General features: G+C 43.6%; 1 protein-coding gene across 4 annotated transcripts in view; it reads left to right on the top strand.

Annotated features, from left to right (window-relative positions):
• The first annotated feature begins 1,501 nt into the window (after positions 1-1,501).
• Positions 1,502-14,903, top strand: part of ANKRD6 (ankyrin repeat domain 6) — a 196,250-nt gene continuing 182,848 nt past the window's right edge. For 2 of the 4 annotated variants that reach the window (XM_067702575.1, XM_067702569.1), the window contains exon 1: positions 1,502-1,684. The gene's annotated coding sequence lies outside the window, so the exon portion shown is untranslated. Of the gene's footprint in view, positions 1,685-2,546; positions 2,826-14,903 lie in introns of all 4 variants that reach the window. The other 2 variants (XM_067702570.1, XM_067702576.1) reach the window with 2 other exon arrangements.

The following is a 14,903-nucleotide window of genomic DNA, read 5'->3' as shown; positions in this document are numbered from 1 at the left end:
CCCCTCTGCCAGGAATTGCCATTAACTAAGGTCCGGGAACAACTGCAGACCAGTCAGTTCCCAGGAGCATTCACATGTCATACAGGCTGGCTTCTGTTCCTTTCAGCAGGATTAATGTGCAATTGCTCTGACTGCCCATGAATGTAACTTCAGACTCCATCTCATCTCGACCTTGTGGTGATGTCATAAAAGCTTCCCGGAGGAATGCAGCACTCTAGCTTTGGTTGTTTATTCAAGGGACTATAGCTAGGAAAAGTCTTTAATCTGGAAAAGTATAAGAAGGAAATGATCAGGTTGAAAGGTAATGGGTGCTTACCTTGACCTTGGGGGTTCACCTAGAACTCAGCAGTGACCTGCCTGGAGAGAAATCCAGAGCTGATGAGCACGGAAAGAAAATGTGTTCTAACAGCTTTAGATGGGGAGCGACAGGGATGCGGGCAAATCTGAAGAAAACCAAAGGATACTCAGAAGAGAGGTTTCACACTCTGCCACGTAAAACCCTAGCTATGCCTTTGGGGTTGGGGGAAGTTCAGAAGTAGTGGAGGAAAATCAAGCACTTACCCTTTCCTGGTATGCATAGGGCTGTTTGGATTTCTCCTGCTTAATGTTCCCTGAAGGAGAGAGGGAGACAAATATCTTAAGAAAAAGTAAGAGATCATCATGTTTCTTTTTCCCTGGAAACCAGGCCTATTTCAGAGGGGATAAGAAAAATCCGGTTCAAAATAAGCTCAGGGAAGACCAAAACTCCATTCTACGTTTCCCCACCTCCCTCTCCAGCTCTCTGTGTTCAGAGAGCAGATACCTGTCGCGCTTCTTCAAAAGGTTGAATGAGGTCCTACTCATACATTCATTCGACAATAACTTACTGAGTGTTCGCTATGTTCAGGGAACTCTTCTAGATACTGAAGTAGTGACTGTGAAAAACAGACAAAACCAGACCGAGTTAATGGTATGTAAAGTGTGATTTGAATATAGGAGGCAGGAACGTTCAATGCTTTTGCCCGTTTCGTATGGGATGCTTCCGACAAGCTATTAGCAGACAAGCTTTTTGGAATAAAGGCTTCCTTTCTTTTCTCCAGCTTTCTAATGAGCCTGGATCATTCATCATTGTTGTTCAGCTTCTGAGACATCCCGGTTAAGTGAACTACGAACATATTGAAATACACACTTGGCCACAGGTTGAGGGTTGGTTTCTCCACCCGAATCCCCTCTCCCTCCTACAAACCTCCTGGCAACCCCTGCCAGGAAAACCTCACCCAACTGCATCCGCCGCTCCTCTCCCTCTTTATAAGGATGGCTCTCAGGAGGGCGCGGAAGCGGCAGCGGCCCAGCAGGGAGCTGGCTGCAGGCCAAGGCCAGCCCGAGGGCCCTGGAGGCCCCACCTCCCCTCGGGCCGCTGCCGTGCCCTGACGGGCCGCTGCGGGGCGCTGCGGCCCCAGCCTAGGAGCGCGGGCGCGGCGGGGCGGGGCGGGGCGCGGCGCCGAGCGGGCGGCGGGCGCGGCGGCTCGGCCACAGGTAACCTGCGGGAGCGGGGAACGCAGACCGGCGAGCGGCGGCAGGAGGCGGCGGCGCTGGGCGGCGCCGAGGCCCAGGGCCCGCCGGAGCCAGCGGGAGCCCGTGCCCATCGTCTCCCCTCGCCCCCCACGCTGTCGCCGGCGTCGGTCCCAGCGGCGCGGAGAGAAAGGTACCGTGTGCTCTCGCCGGGTCCCTTCGAGACCCCTCTTCATCCCAGGACAGGCGTCCCCTACTCTCGGGGGGTTTCTCATCCCGGGAGGACCGTGTCGCGGGTGGGAGCGCCCCCAGGTCGCTGTCTGTTTGGGGAGGAGTCCCAGACAGAGCGCGTTGCCCCTTTTTCTGCGGCCTCTGGGGAAGCCGGCGTGGGAGGGGGGGGTCTTTCCTGGGGCACCTCCCTTGTCTCTTTCCTTCAGTTGCTTCCCTAGAATATAGAACTTTGGTGGGAGGAGGCAGAGAACTTTCTCGTCTTTGCTCGTCCCCCTCCTCTTTCTCCAGTGAGCTCAAAGAGTTTGTAGAAAGTGGGGGGCGGGGCGGGGGTCCCAGACCGGGTGCGGAGGCCGGCCGTCTTCGGGCGTAAGGGAGGGTCCCGTCTGGTGGCCAGCGTCCCCCGCCGTCCCTGGGCCTGCGGGCCGGCCTCCGAGTGACCGGGCTCGGCTCGGACGCGACAGCAGCCTGACCCCTTCCCTCACCCCTTCGAGGACCACAGAGGGCTGCAGGCGCCGGACCGTGGGGCTGCCCTACCCCGGGGAGGTCCGCTCTGGCTGGACTTAAGCTCTGTAAAGAGTTAGCAAGTGGCATCTCCCCGGGCTCAAGGGAGCGAGCACATTGTTTGGTTTGAGTTCAGACATCAGCTCCCGGACACTTGTCTTGGAAATTTCGGTGTGGTGCTTCCGGTAGATTTGAGGGGCGGGAGGGGAAGTGGAGTCTTATTTGTGACCCTAGAGGAGCGTCCGTTTCCTAGAGCGGGTCAAGAATGTTTTCCCGGGGCTTACCTGGTGGCGCAGTAGTTAAGAATCCACCTGCCAATGCAGGGGACACGGGTTCGAGCCCTGCTCCAGGAAGATCCCAGATGTCGCAGAGCAACTAAGCCCGTGTGCCACAACTACTGAGCCTGCGCTCTAGAGCCCGTGAGCCACAACTACCGAAGCCTGCGTGCTCCGCAACAAGAGAAGCCACCGCGGTGAGAAGTCTGCACGCTGGAAAGAAGAGCAGCCCCTGCTCGCTGCAACTAGAGAAAGCCTGCGTGCAGCAACGAAGACACAACACAGACCAAAAAGAAAAAAAAAAAAGAATGTTTTCCCTAAAGCATGGTGAGATGGTTTAAGTGGTGGTTGAGAGATCCCCTTTGGGGTCATGAGATTGAGTCTTGATGCCACTTGTTAGGTGTGTGACATCGGAAGACCCACTTCTTTAAACCTCAGTTTTTAGAATTGTAAACTAGGTGTATGACACATAGCTTGGGGGTACGGTTGTAGAAATTAAGTGAAATGATGCAAGTGAAAAGCTTGGCAGAGCGCTCTTGAAGGTTGGGCATCCTTTTCGTGAGTCTGTTGGATGGTGATATTCATTCACATTGAGCTAATGTCTGTTAGGCCAATGGAAGTGGGAAGCACTTGGGCAGTGACACAAACACCCCTGGGTCCACGGTGGTCCCACAGTGTACTGATGGTCTCTGACGTAGTTTCCCATCCTTAAAATGGCAATAGCAACCTGTTGTTCTGCTGTAGTAGGTGCTGGACTATACATATTTAGCTTTCCTCATCCCTAGCAGGTGCTTAGTATCTGGTAAATGAAGAATTTTTTTTTGATTAGGGATATAAATTAAAATTGGAAGAGTTTTCTGCTCTCTAGGTCCTAAATGAGATGGGGAGAGTGGAAGAAGGGTGTAAAGGAGTGAGAGCCCAGAAAACAACTGGTTGCATGTTGTTGGGAGGTATAAACCAAGGGTGATAACAAAATGCTAATTTGTTGACTCCTTGTTCGGTGGTGGCACCAAAAATTAACCTTAGCTTCCCACTCAAACTCATCAGCCTCTCCAGAGCCCCTCCAGATAAGCATATAATCCAAGTGAAAGCAGACGGCTTGTGATCCAACTCTGCTTAGAGACGAAGTACTCTTTCAACTCCCAAGGCCCTCGCATATTGAAATTCTGGTGCTGCCACTGTGGCCTATATCATACATTCAGAAAGTATCAAACGGAGAGGTACAAATTAAAGAAGAAGAACACAAGGCACACCCGGGTACCCATCACCCAGCTGAAGAACCAGGGCATCCTCAGAACCTTGCAGGCCCGAGCACTCCTCCCTGTGGCATTCCACTTACTTCTCTCTCTCTCCCCAAGGAACTGATAGTCTGGATTTTGTGTTTATTTTCCCCTTGCTTTTCACCTTAATATCTTACATGAAAAACTCTGTGGAAGGGAAGTTTCCAAACAAGCCTTTCCACAATAACCTGGAGCATTCCTGTAGAACGTAAAAGCAGGATATTGAGAGTAAGATGCAAACCACAGAAAGCTGAAAGTATCAAAGTGCTGGGACGGGCAGGCTGGCTGTCAGGGTCTGCCCCCAGTTTCCTTTGGCACAGGTTCTGCGGGTGTGTTCTGTCTGTGTCGGGGAGGGCCAGTCTCTTTCAACATAGCTTGGAGGCTATAATTTTGAAAGCTTTGCTTGAGTCTCTAAGAAGTGGAAAAACAGTAATTAGTGTGCATGTGTTTTAGAAGTGTTTAAAAAAAATACCAGTTTTCCAGGGGACATTGTATGGGATTTGAAGGATTAAGCCTGCTGAGAGTGACCTTTAAAAACGGTTTTAACCTAAATTCTTCTTTTTCTGGTTATGATATTTGTGTTAGGGACCTTAAGTTATTCCTTTGGGCTGAATCACAGGTCTCCTCTGTGAATCTTACACATTCTGACATTTCTTGGTTAAGGCAAAGATTCCTAAACTTGGTTCATGGCCCCCTTAGTATCTAAGTAATTTTTTCAGTGTCCCTAGATTTAGGTAGTTAGTAGTAGTTAGGTTGAAATAACGTAATAAGTATTTATATCCTAACAACATAAAAAAGCTGTTTGAAAAAAAAAGAATGCACATAAACTGAGAGAAAAAAATTTATATCATTCTTAAATAACCACAGCTACAAAGAGGATGTGTGTGTGTGTGTGCTGCACACACAAACTTTGGGATCAGATTGGATCCCAATCTCATTTCCTGTCCCACGTTAATTTTTCTGCAGCACTTGCTTTTTATCACAGCAACCACTGAAAACCCAAGCTTTGCAGAGATATGATGTCATTGATAGGAATGTAATGGGATCTGATGTTGAAGCTGTGGACTCCTCCAGTCTGTAAGTTCAGTGTCCAGCACATTGAGTACACTGTGTTTCCCTTGAAATTTTCAAAAATCCTACGTTTCCCCTGTGCATTTTCTGCAGCTCCTGAGTGCCTTGGCGCACAGTTGGGGAATTGTTGGTCTAAGGCAAAACCCCCTTCCCAAGAGAGATCAGTTACTAAGGAAGGTGCTGCCTGAAGTAGCCCCAGGTTAAGCTTCTGGGTACAGTGGGCTACATCTCGGTTTTCTCCTCTGCGTAAAATGGAGTGGCTAGAGCCTTCCTTATAAGGGTCATTCAGAGGATTAAACTAGATAACGCATGTAAAACCATCTACCAAAGCCCTGGAATATAATGGAGTCTCAAGAAATGGTAGCTGTTTTAATGATTGTTAAATAGTACTAAATGAATGTCCAGTAATAGGTGTATGTCATTGCCCCTATTTAAGAATAGCCAGTGCTTGAAATCTCAACCTTAGCAAATAAACTATGAGGTAATTAGTTCACATTATAGGATGATTTATCATTTTCAAACAGAAAACTCTGGTGTACCATTGTGACACTTTGATTTTTCAGACCATCCTTGGAATACTCATTTTCATTTGCCACCATGTGCCCTGGTTTGGGGAGGAGGTCATAACTGATTGGATTGAGCCTGAACTTTGTCATAAGACAAAGTCTTGGGAAGTTTGGATGTAGGTTACAGGCCAAGAACTGTTTCAAGTAGGATTTAATTTCCGTATATACTTTTGGCACAGAGAGCAGATATCTTTTCAGATTAAACAGTTTTTATTAAATTGTAGAGCATCCCATGATAATTCCTATCAATAAGTGGTACTTGTTAATCCTCCAAGGAAAGGTTGACTTGGATAGCGATGTCACAGATGGCTGTCACGGTGCCTTTTAGGTAACATAGACCTTTCCTCCCTTGTCCTATTCCTTGCCCAGATCCCAAGCGTAAGCTAGGACCAGGTGATATTTTAACAATTTGTGAGAATACACTCAGTAGTGATGTTTCCCTAGCAGAGTTGTAGATTCTTATTGTTGCTTTCTTCAGTCAGTTATCATTGGGAAGCCTATACAGAACCATAGGCGATGCTTCCAAATTGACGTAAAATTTTTTTCTGTTTGTTTTGGTTTATAATGTTGAGGGTTTTCTTCTCCTTCTATAAAATTTGGATATATGTTTGTGTGTGAGAAAGTATTTGATTCTTCTGAACTGATAATTCCATTTTTTCCATTTCACGCCCATCTATAAATTATCAGCATTATTTTTACTTAACATATTGCTCCTTTCTTAAAAAATAAGAATTTCATATCTTGCCTTGGGTTAAGCTGATTATATTTAACACTCAACATCTTTTTTTTTCTAAAGTATAACTGACTTAACAATATTATATTAGTTTCAGGTATACAACATGGTAATTCAATATTTTTATAGATAATACTCAACGCCTTATGGTTTTAGGGTATAAAGTAGAAAACTGCATTGTAGATAATAAAATGTGGATTAGAATGAATTGCTTTCTACTTTTTGTCTGCAACTCTTAATTAAAAGAAAATTGAGAGTCAGAAAGTTTGAGCATCCGTTTAACTATTAGAATCTGATATTAGGCACAAAGTGCTTTGCAAAATGCTTGACTCTTTTTCTTAAAGGCTGTAATCCATTTTTAGTTATTATAAAATATTGGCTATATTCTCTGTGTTGTACAATATGTTCTTGTAGCTTATTTTATACCTAATAGTTTGTATCTCTTAGTCCCCTACCGCTATACTGCCCCTCCTCCCTCCCTCTTCCCACTGGTAACCATTAGTTTGTTCTGTGTATCTGTGAGTCTTCTTCTTTTTTTTGTTGTATTCACTAGTTTGTTGTATTTTTTAGATTCCACATATTAGTGATGCCATACAGTATTTGTCTTTCTCTGTCTGACTTATTTCACTTAGCATAATGCCCTCCAAGTCCATCCATGTTGCTGTAAATGGCAAAATTCATTCTTTTTTATGGCTGAATAATATTCCTATGTGTTTATGTATATATGTACCACATCTTTATCCATTCATCTGTTTTTATTAATACATTTATTTATTTATTTTGGACTGTGTTGGGTCTTTGTTGCTGCGTGCAGGCTTTCTCTAGTTGTGGCGAGCGGGGGGGCTACTCTTCATTGCAGTGCGCGGGCTTCTCATTGCGGTGGCTTCTCTTGTTGCAGAGCACGGGCTCTAGGCACGCTGGCTCAGTAGTTGTGGCACGTGGGCTCTAGAGCACAGGCTTAGTAGTTGTGGCACACGGGTTTAGTTGCTCTGTGGCATGTGGGATCTTCCTGGACAGGGCTCGAACCCGTGTCCCCTGCATTGGCAGGCGGGTTCTCAACCACTGCGCCACCAGGGAAATCCTGTCCATTCATCTGTTGATGGACACTTAGGTTGCTTCCATATCTCGGCAATTGTAAATAATGCTGCTGTGAACACAGGGGTGCATGTATCTTTTCGAGTTAGTGTTTTTGTTTTTTTCAGATATTTACCCAGGAGTGGAATTGCTGGGTCACGTGGTAGTTCTATATTTAGCTTTTTGAGAAACCTCCATATTGTCTTCCATAGTGGCTGCACCAGTTTTCATTCCCACCAACAATGCAAGACGGTTCCTTTTTCTCCACACCCTCTCCAGCATTTGTTATTTGTGTTCTTTTTGATGATAGTCATGCTGACAGGTGTGAGGTGATGTCTCATTGTGGTTTTGATTTGCATCTCCCTGATGATTAGCAATATTGGCATCTTTTCATGTGTCTGTTGACCATCTGGGAACTGCTTGACTCTTAATATCTTCATGTAAAACTAGGAAAGGGTATGTAAGGAGGAAAAGATTTAATTTAAATTTGGGAGTTTATTGGTAGCTGAATGGACTTAATTTCATCTACATCACTGATTTGTCTTCAGTTCCAGAATGGAGATTATGGGAAATATTTCTGTCCATGATAGTAAAAAGCATTCTTTAAAAAAAGGTGGATTTGGGACTTCCCTGGTGGCGCAGTGGTTAAGAATCCGCCTGGCAATGCAGGAGACATGGGTTCGAGCCCTGGGTTGGGAAGATTCCACATGCCGCGGAGCAGCTAAGCCTGTGCGCCACAACTACTGAATCCTGCGCGCCTAGAGCCCGTGCTCCGCAACAAGAGGAGCCACTGCAATGAGAAGGCCTCACACCACAACGAAGAGTAGCCCCCGCTCGCCGCAACTAGAGAAAGCCTGCATGCAGCAACAAAGACCCAATGCAGCCAAAAATTAAATAAATAAATGAATTTATAAAAAAATAAAAAAAGGTGAATTTAATGGAGATAGATATCAGCAGATAGTAACTAAGAATGGAGAGGTAGTTCGAAGTAAACTAGTATTAATAGCTAAACAGGAATCAGCAAGGCTTTTTTTTTTTTTTTGGTTTATTTTTGTTTTTGTAAAGGACATATGCTTTGAGAAATGTTTGTAAAAGGAATAAATACAAAAGAATAAGGTCAGTTTTCCTTACAGATATGAAGTAGATAAGAGGTGAAAACAGAACTTAGTTCTTTCAAGGTTGTGACCTTTTCCACATTAGCTCTAGGAACCCTGTTCTCCATCGTCTTGTTGGGTTGGATGGAGGGGCACGTCCGGGGTCCTTGAGGGGGATGGAAGGACATTGGATGGACATTAGGAAACGTAGTGTAGTCCTGGCCACCAGCTTGCGGTGGAGCTCTAGAAAATATCTCAGAGCCTCAGTTTTCTCTTCACTAAGAGGACTAGACCAAAATATTATTTTTTAAAAGGTATGGTTTTGTGAAATCATTCATATTCACAGTGTAAAAGCAACACTCTTTTTTTCCCTCACTTCTAAAGATCGGTGCCCTTGAATCAACCTGATGGTCTGTGAGCCAAAGAGAGCTAATGAGATTGTTAACCTCATGTAACCTGATGACTTCCTTTTATTATGAACATCAATAGCTTACTGTGTAGAGTCCTTTCAGACTATGTATGCGTGTATTCATATTTTAGAATATAAACCCAAAGTACCATCTTATTCTAAAACCTGATTCCAAGGTCAGAAAATTTATATTCTTTTTTCAGTAAATTAGAGTTTTCAGTTTTTAAAAATGTCAGCATTTTATTCTAACTCTAGGAAAGTCCCAGGGGAATCTGATATACTAGGAGATTGCCTCTAGGTGGTGAGTTTTAGGAGCATGGGTGTTTTTGCCTCTCTGCATCTTTATGGAAATTTTAAGTCTTCTTACAATGAACATATATTTAGTTTATAATCAGAAAAATAAATTAGTTAAAAAGTTTAAAAAATTACACAAGAAAATTCATTATTAATCAAATGTACTAAAAAAATACTTTGTTCCCGTAATAGAACTATTTAGATGTTCGAGTAACTAAAATATTTGCTTAATGAGAGGTGAAAATGTAATGACATGAGATTGGACCTATTTTTTAAAAAAATTTATTTATTTTTTATTTATTTATATTTGGCTGTGTTGGGTCTTTGTTGCTGCGCACGGGCTTCCTCTAGTTGCGGCGAGCGGGGACTACTCTTCGTTGCAGTGTGTGAGCTTCTCATTGCGGTGGCTTCTCTTGTCACGGAGCATGGGCTCTAGGCACGCAGGCTTCAGTAGTTGTAGCACGCGGGCTCAGTAGTTATGGCTCGCAGGCTCTAGAGTGCAGGCTCAGTAGTTGTGGCGCGTGGGCTTAGTTGCTCCGTGGCATGTGGGATCTTCCCGGACCAGGGCTTGAACACGTGTCCCCTGCACTGGCAGGCAGATTCTTAACCACTGCGCTGCCAGGGAAGCCTGAGATGAACCTATTTTATTATGGTTAGATGGTAGTGATTTGAATTTATTATTGAGGATGAAAATAAATCATGAACAATTTGACTTGGAAATTTTCAGTTCAGATTTTTCACGAAACGAAAAGTTATTTCTCTTTCTTTGGAAGGGATAACGTGTCTTATGCCAGTTTTTTGTTTTTAAATTAATTAAGTTATTTTTGGCTGCGTTGGGTCTTCGTTGTGGTGTGCGGGCTTCTCATTGCAGTGGCTTCTCTTGTTGTGGAGCATGGGGTCTAGGCGCGTGGGCTTCAGTAGTTGTGGCATGCGGGCTCAGTAGTTGTGGCTCGCAGGCTCTAGAGCGCAGGCTCAGTAGTTGTGGCACACTGGCTTAGTTGTTCCACAGAATGTGGGATCTTCCCAGACCAGGGCTCGAACCCATGTCCCCTGCATTGGCAGGTGGATTCTTTACCACTGCACCACCAGGGAAGTCCCTAGTGTTAGTTTTTAAACTTACTTTCTATCTAGAAAATACCAAGTGAACTGTAAGTCTCAGCTGAATTTCTGAATTTGACCCAATTTAGGTAGAATGTTGAGATGCACTATATAATGTTTTATATTATGCCATATGTAGTATAAAATATTCAAGTACCAAAGAGCAGACTTGTTTTTTTTTTTTTTGCGGTACGCGGGCCTCTCACTGTTGTGGAGCGCAGGCTCCGGACGTGCAGGTTCAGCGGCCATGGCTCACCGGCCTAGACGCTCCGCGGCATGTAGGATCCTCCCGGACTGGGGCACGAACCCGTGTCCCCTGCATCGGCAGGCGGATTCTCAACCACTGTACCACCGGGGAAGACCTGGTTGTAACATTTTTGACGGTTTACTTAACCTCATTATGCCTCAGTTTCCTAGTCTGTAAAATGGGGATTTGAAACAGTTTTGTACTCTGACTATGGTGGTAGTTACATGAATCCATGAATGTGATAAAATCCATAGAACTACACACACACATACACGCGCACACACACGCGCGCGCGCACACACACACACACAAACACTGTGAGCCCATGGAAAAAGTGAAATCCAAATAAGTTCTGTAAGTTTACTTAATAGTATTATACCAGTGCCAGTTTCCTTGTTTTGATAATTGTACTATGGTTATGTAAGATATTACCATTGAGAGATAGGGTACACAGGAACTCTCTGTATTATTTTTTATTGTGATAAAATATACACAACATAAAATTTACCATTTCAGTAATTCTTTAAGTATGCAGTTCAGTGGCATTAATCACATTCACATTGTTTTGTAACCATCACCACTGTCAGTCTCCAGAGCTTTTTCATCATCCTAAACTGAAACTCTGTACCCGTTAAACGATAACTTCCCAATCCCATCTCCCCCAGGCCCCTGGTAACCACTCTTCTACTTTCTTTCTCTGTCAGTTTGATTCTAGATGCCTCCTGTAAGTGGAATCATACAATATTTGTTCTTTTGTGACTGGCTTATTTTACTTACTCTTAATACCTTTGAGGTTCATGGACTATTTTTGCAACTTCTATGTGAGACTAATGTTGTTTCAAAATAAAGTTTAAAAAAGTAATTAAAAAAAAAAATCCCATTGATGGGGCCCCACTGCTGGACTGTACCAAGGCCTAGAGGTTAAGAGCAGTGCAGATGGCCAGAAAGGCCAAGGAGTGATATTACCTCTGTTTCCTCTTCCTCCTTATCCCCAGTCATAGGAGAAGAGATGCGAGAAAGAGCTGTGTTCTCTCTTGTATAGGGAAGAGCCTGCATTATTTATTAGTAGGTTCCTATATCAACCTGAGGAGCAGCTATGAAATCTCCTACTAAAATAGGGATTCTTTTTGTTGTTGTTGTTGTTTTGATGTTTCTGAAAACATGCTTGATTTTTAAAAAAAAATTTTATTAGAGTATAGTTGATTTACAATGTTGTGTTAGTTTCAGGTGTACAGCAAGGTGAATCAGTTATACATATACACATATCCACTCTTTTTTAGATTCTATTCCCATATAGGCCATTACAGAGTACTGAGTAGAGTTGCCTGTGCTATATAGTAGGTCCTTATTAGTTATCTATTTTATATATAGTAGTGTGTATATGTCAATTCCAATTTTCCAGTCTATCCCTCTCCCCCTTACCCCCGGTAACATAAGTTTTTTTTCTTTTTTTTTAAAAGGCATTATATTATTTATTTATTTAATATTTATTTATTTATTTGACTGTGCTGGGTCTTAGTTGCGGCACACGAACTCTTAGTTGTGGCATGTGGGATATAGTTCCCTGACCAGGGATTGAACCCAGGCCCCCCTGCACTGGGAGCACGGAGTCTTAGCCACTGGACCACCAGGAAAGTCCCCATAAGTTTGCTTTCTACATCTGTAACTCTATTTCTGTTTTGTAGGTAAGTTCATTTGTACTCCTTTTTTAGATTCCACATATAATCATATAAATATGGTATTTGTCTTTCTCTGTCTGACTTACTTTGAAATAGGGATTCTTAACCTGAGGTTCATTGATGGGCTACAGATGCTCTAAGAGCTCCCAGAATTTAGGTGTAAGTATTTAAGTGAATGTTCATTTGTATATATGAGAGGGAAGACATTCCATAGCTTTTGTTATATTCTCACATGGTTCCCTAACCCAAAAATGGTTAGTAAGCAATGCAAGAAAATGTTGTTTACCGAGCTCTACCCACTGCATAACAGGCTCTTTCACTTGGGTGTCTTAGCCCCTTTCAGTTTTCTGGTATATCTTTCCCCTTACCAGCCTCCAGAGGCTTTCTTTCTGTTTAAACCTGAGAGAAGCCTGAACAATTCATTTCCCTCAGAGCCTCCCGCCATTCTCTCCTATATCCTACAAACTCCAGGATCCATTCCTCAAGGGCCAGAGGAGCCCCACAGCAAACTATCTTGGAGTCCCTAGTGGGCAGATGTGGAACTAGAGTGTGTGCAGGACTCAGCCTCACAACTGCCATTTCTGTCCCTAACCTCTTTAGGCTCCAGAAAAATAGGAAGAAAATAATACTTGAGATACAGCTCTGGAAAACTCATGAAGTGGTCCTGAATGACTGAAGTTCAGTAGATTCTGCCTTGGGGAATGCAAATTTATTTTCAGATTGTCTTCTGGCTTACACTTTATGTTTTAAATGTATTATAAATATATCATACAACACATTCTACCTTGTGGAGTATCCAGTGATTTAGGTGAGCTATTGCAATGATGTATTGTTATAAAAGATGTTAGTATCAGAATTTATTTATAAATAGAACTCTCCAGTCATTCAGACTGGTTTTTAACTCATATGAATGGATTGCATAAATGGGAAAAACTGTAACTTTCAAGTTTTTCTTATACATGTGATTCTTCAATACTTGCATTCATCTTAGAAACCCTTCAGTAAATTATGACTTGACTCATTTATCCACCTCAAATCTCAGTAGCTTAATCCAGTAAAAGTTTATTTCCAGCTCACCTGAAGTCCAAATAGGTTATTCCTGGTTGAGCAGCTCTCCTGGTTAGCTCTTCTGCAAGTGACTCTGAGATAAAGGCTCCTTCCATCCCGTTATACCATCATTTTCAACATGTGGTTTCTCATGTCCCTACAAGGGGAAGAGAGTATGAAAAACACAACCAGATTAACTACCCTCACCAGCAAGTGAAAACATCACTTCTGCTCACATTCCATTGGCCAGAAGCAGTTCAGAGCCCCACCTCAATTTATGGGGACTGGGAAATATAGCGCCTGGCCAGACAGCTGCTTCTGAGCAATAATCATTTACTTTATTTATTTAATTTTTTATTTTTTGGCTGCACATGCAGATTCCGGGATCTTAGTTCGATCACGGATGGAACCCAGGGCCACTGAGTCCTGGTCACTGGACCACCAGGGAATTCCCAATAATCATTTACTTTAGAAGGGGAACAGAACTCTTTGGTGGATAAGTAGCCATCTTTTATATTAATATGCTAGTCTTTTAACCGGTCAGTTCAGTGTAACTGCCTTCATATTATTTATTTCTCACGTTCCAAACAGCAAGTGTTATGTCTTTGTAGTGTAAAGTGTGGATGAGACCTTCATATGGGAAACAATTTTGTCATAATTGTTGAGTAAATAAAAATGGGATTAAGCCATCTAGTTTTATACATTTATTAGGGAATGAAGTATATTTTATTTATTCAGTCACCCAACCCCCTAGAGAATTGTACATTTGAGAAAGATGGAACATTAGCAAAGAGGAAGATTAGCAAAGAACAAGAATATGCATATCTTATTGGGTTCATTCTCGTAGTAATTTAAAACTACTTCCAGGGCTTCCCTGGTGGCGCAGTGGTTGAGAGTCCACCTGCCGATGCAGGGGACACAGGTTCGTGCCCCGGTCCGGGAAGATCCCACATGCCGCGGAGCTGCTGGGCCCGTGAGCCATGGCCGCTGAGCCTGTGCGTCCGGAGCCTGTGCTCCGCAATGGGAGAGGCCACAACAGTGAGAGGCCCGCGTACCACAAAAAAACCCCAAAAAACAAAAAAAAGAAACCCAAAAATAAACTAGTTCCAGCTGCTGGCAATAGGCAAGTATGAAAATTTTCTTCTTCAAAAAAAAAAAAAACAAAAGCAGTCTTCACCATGGGATGTATTACACAATCATAAATGTATGTGTCACTTTTATTTGCTCTTTAAAGATCTTAATTTTTTAAAAAAAATTATTTATTTTTGGCTGCGTTGGGTCTTCGTTGCTGCGTGCGGGCTTTCTCTAGTTGTGGTGAGCGAAGTCTACTCTTCGTTGTGGTGCCGGCTTCTCGTTGCGGTGGCTTCTCTTGTCGCAGAGCACAGGCTCTAGGTGCGCGGGCTCAGTAGCTGTGGCTCGTGGGCTCTAGGGCACAGGCTCAGTAGTTGTGGCACACAGGCTTAGTTGTTCCATGGCATGTGGGATCCTCCTGGACCAGGGCTCGAACCCGTGTCCCCTGCACTGGCAGGTGGATTCTTAACCATGGCACCGCCAGGGAAGCCCTACTTATTTACTCCTAAGGGAAATTAATGTTGTAAGATTTGGATCTGTTTATCTCATTTGCTTGAAGCCATTTTGTGCCTAGGAGGGTGCCATTTGGCTATATTCAGCATCCGACAGCTAGAAATGGAGAATATCGAGTGTGAAGGATCCCAGTACGTGGCTGGAGTCATGGAGAAAGTGGTCCACAACTTTAGTAGTTACACTAACTATACAGGCATATCTTGTTTTATTGCTCTTCGCTTTACTGTGC

Source organism: Pseudorca crassidens, chromosome 13 (genome assembly GCF_039906515.1).
Source record: "Pseudorca crassidens isolate mPseCra1 chromosome 13, mPseCra1.hap1, whole genome shotgun sequence".
Taxonomy (NCBI): Eukaryota; Metazoa; Chordata; class Mammalia; order Artiodactyla; family Delphinidae; genus Pseudorca; species Pseudorca crassidens.
The sequence above is the reverse complement of the archived record's forward strand: the minus strand, read 5'-3'. Positions and strand labels throughout refer to the sequence as shown.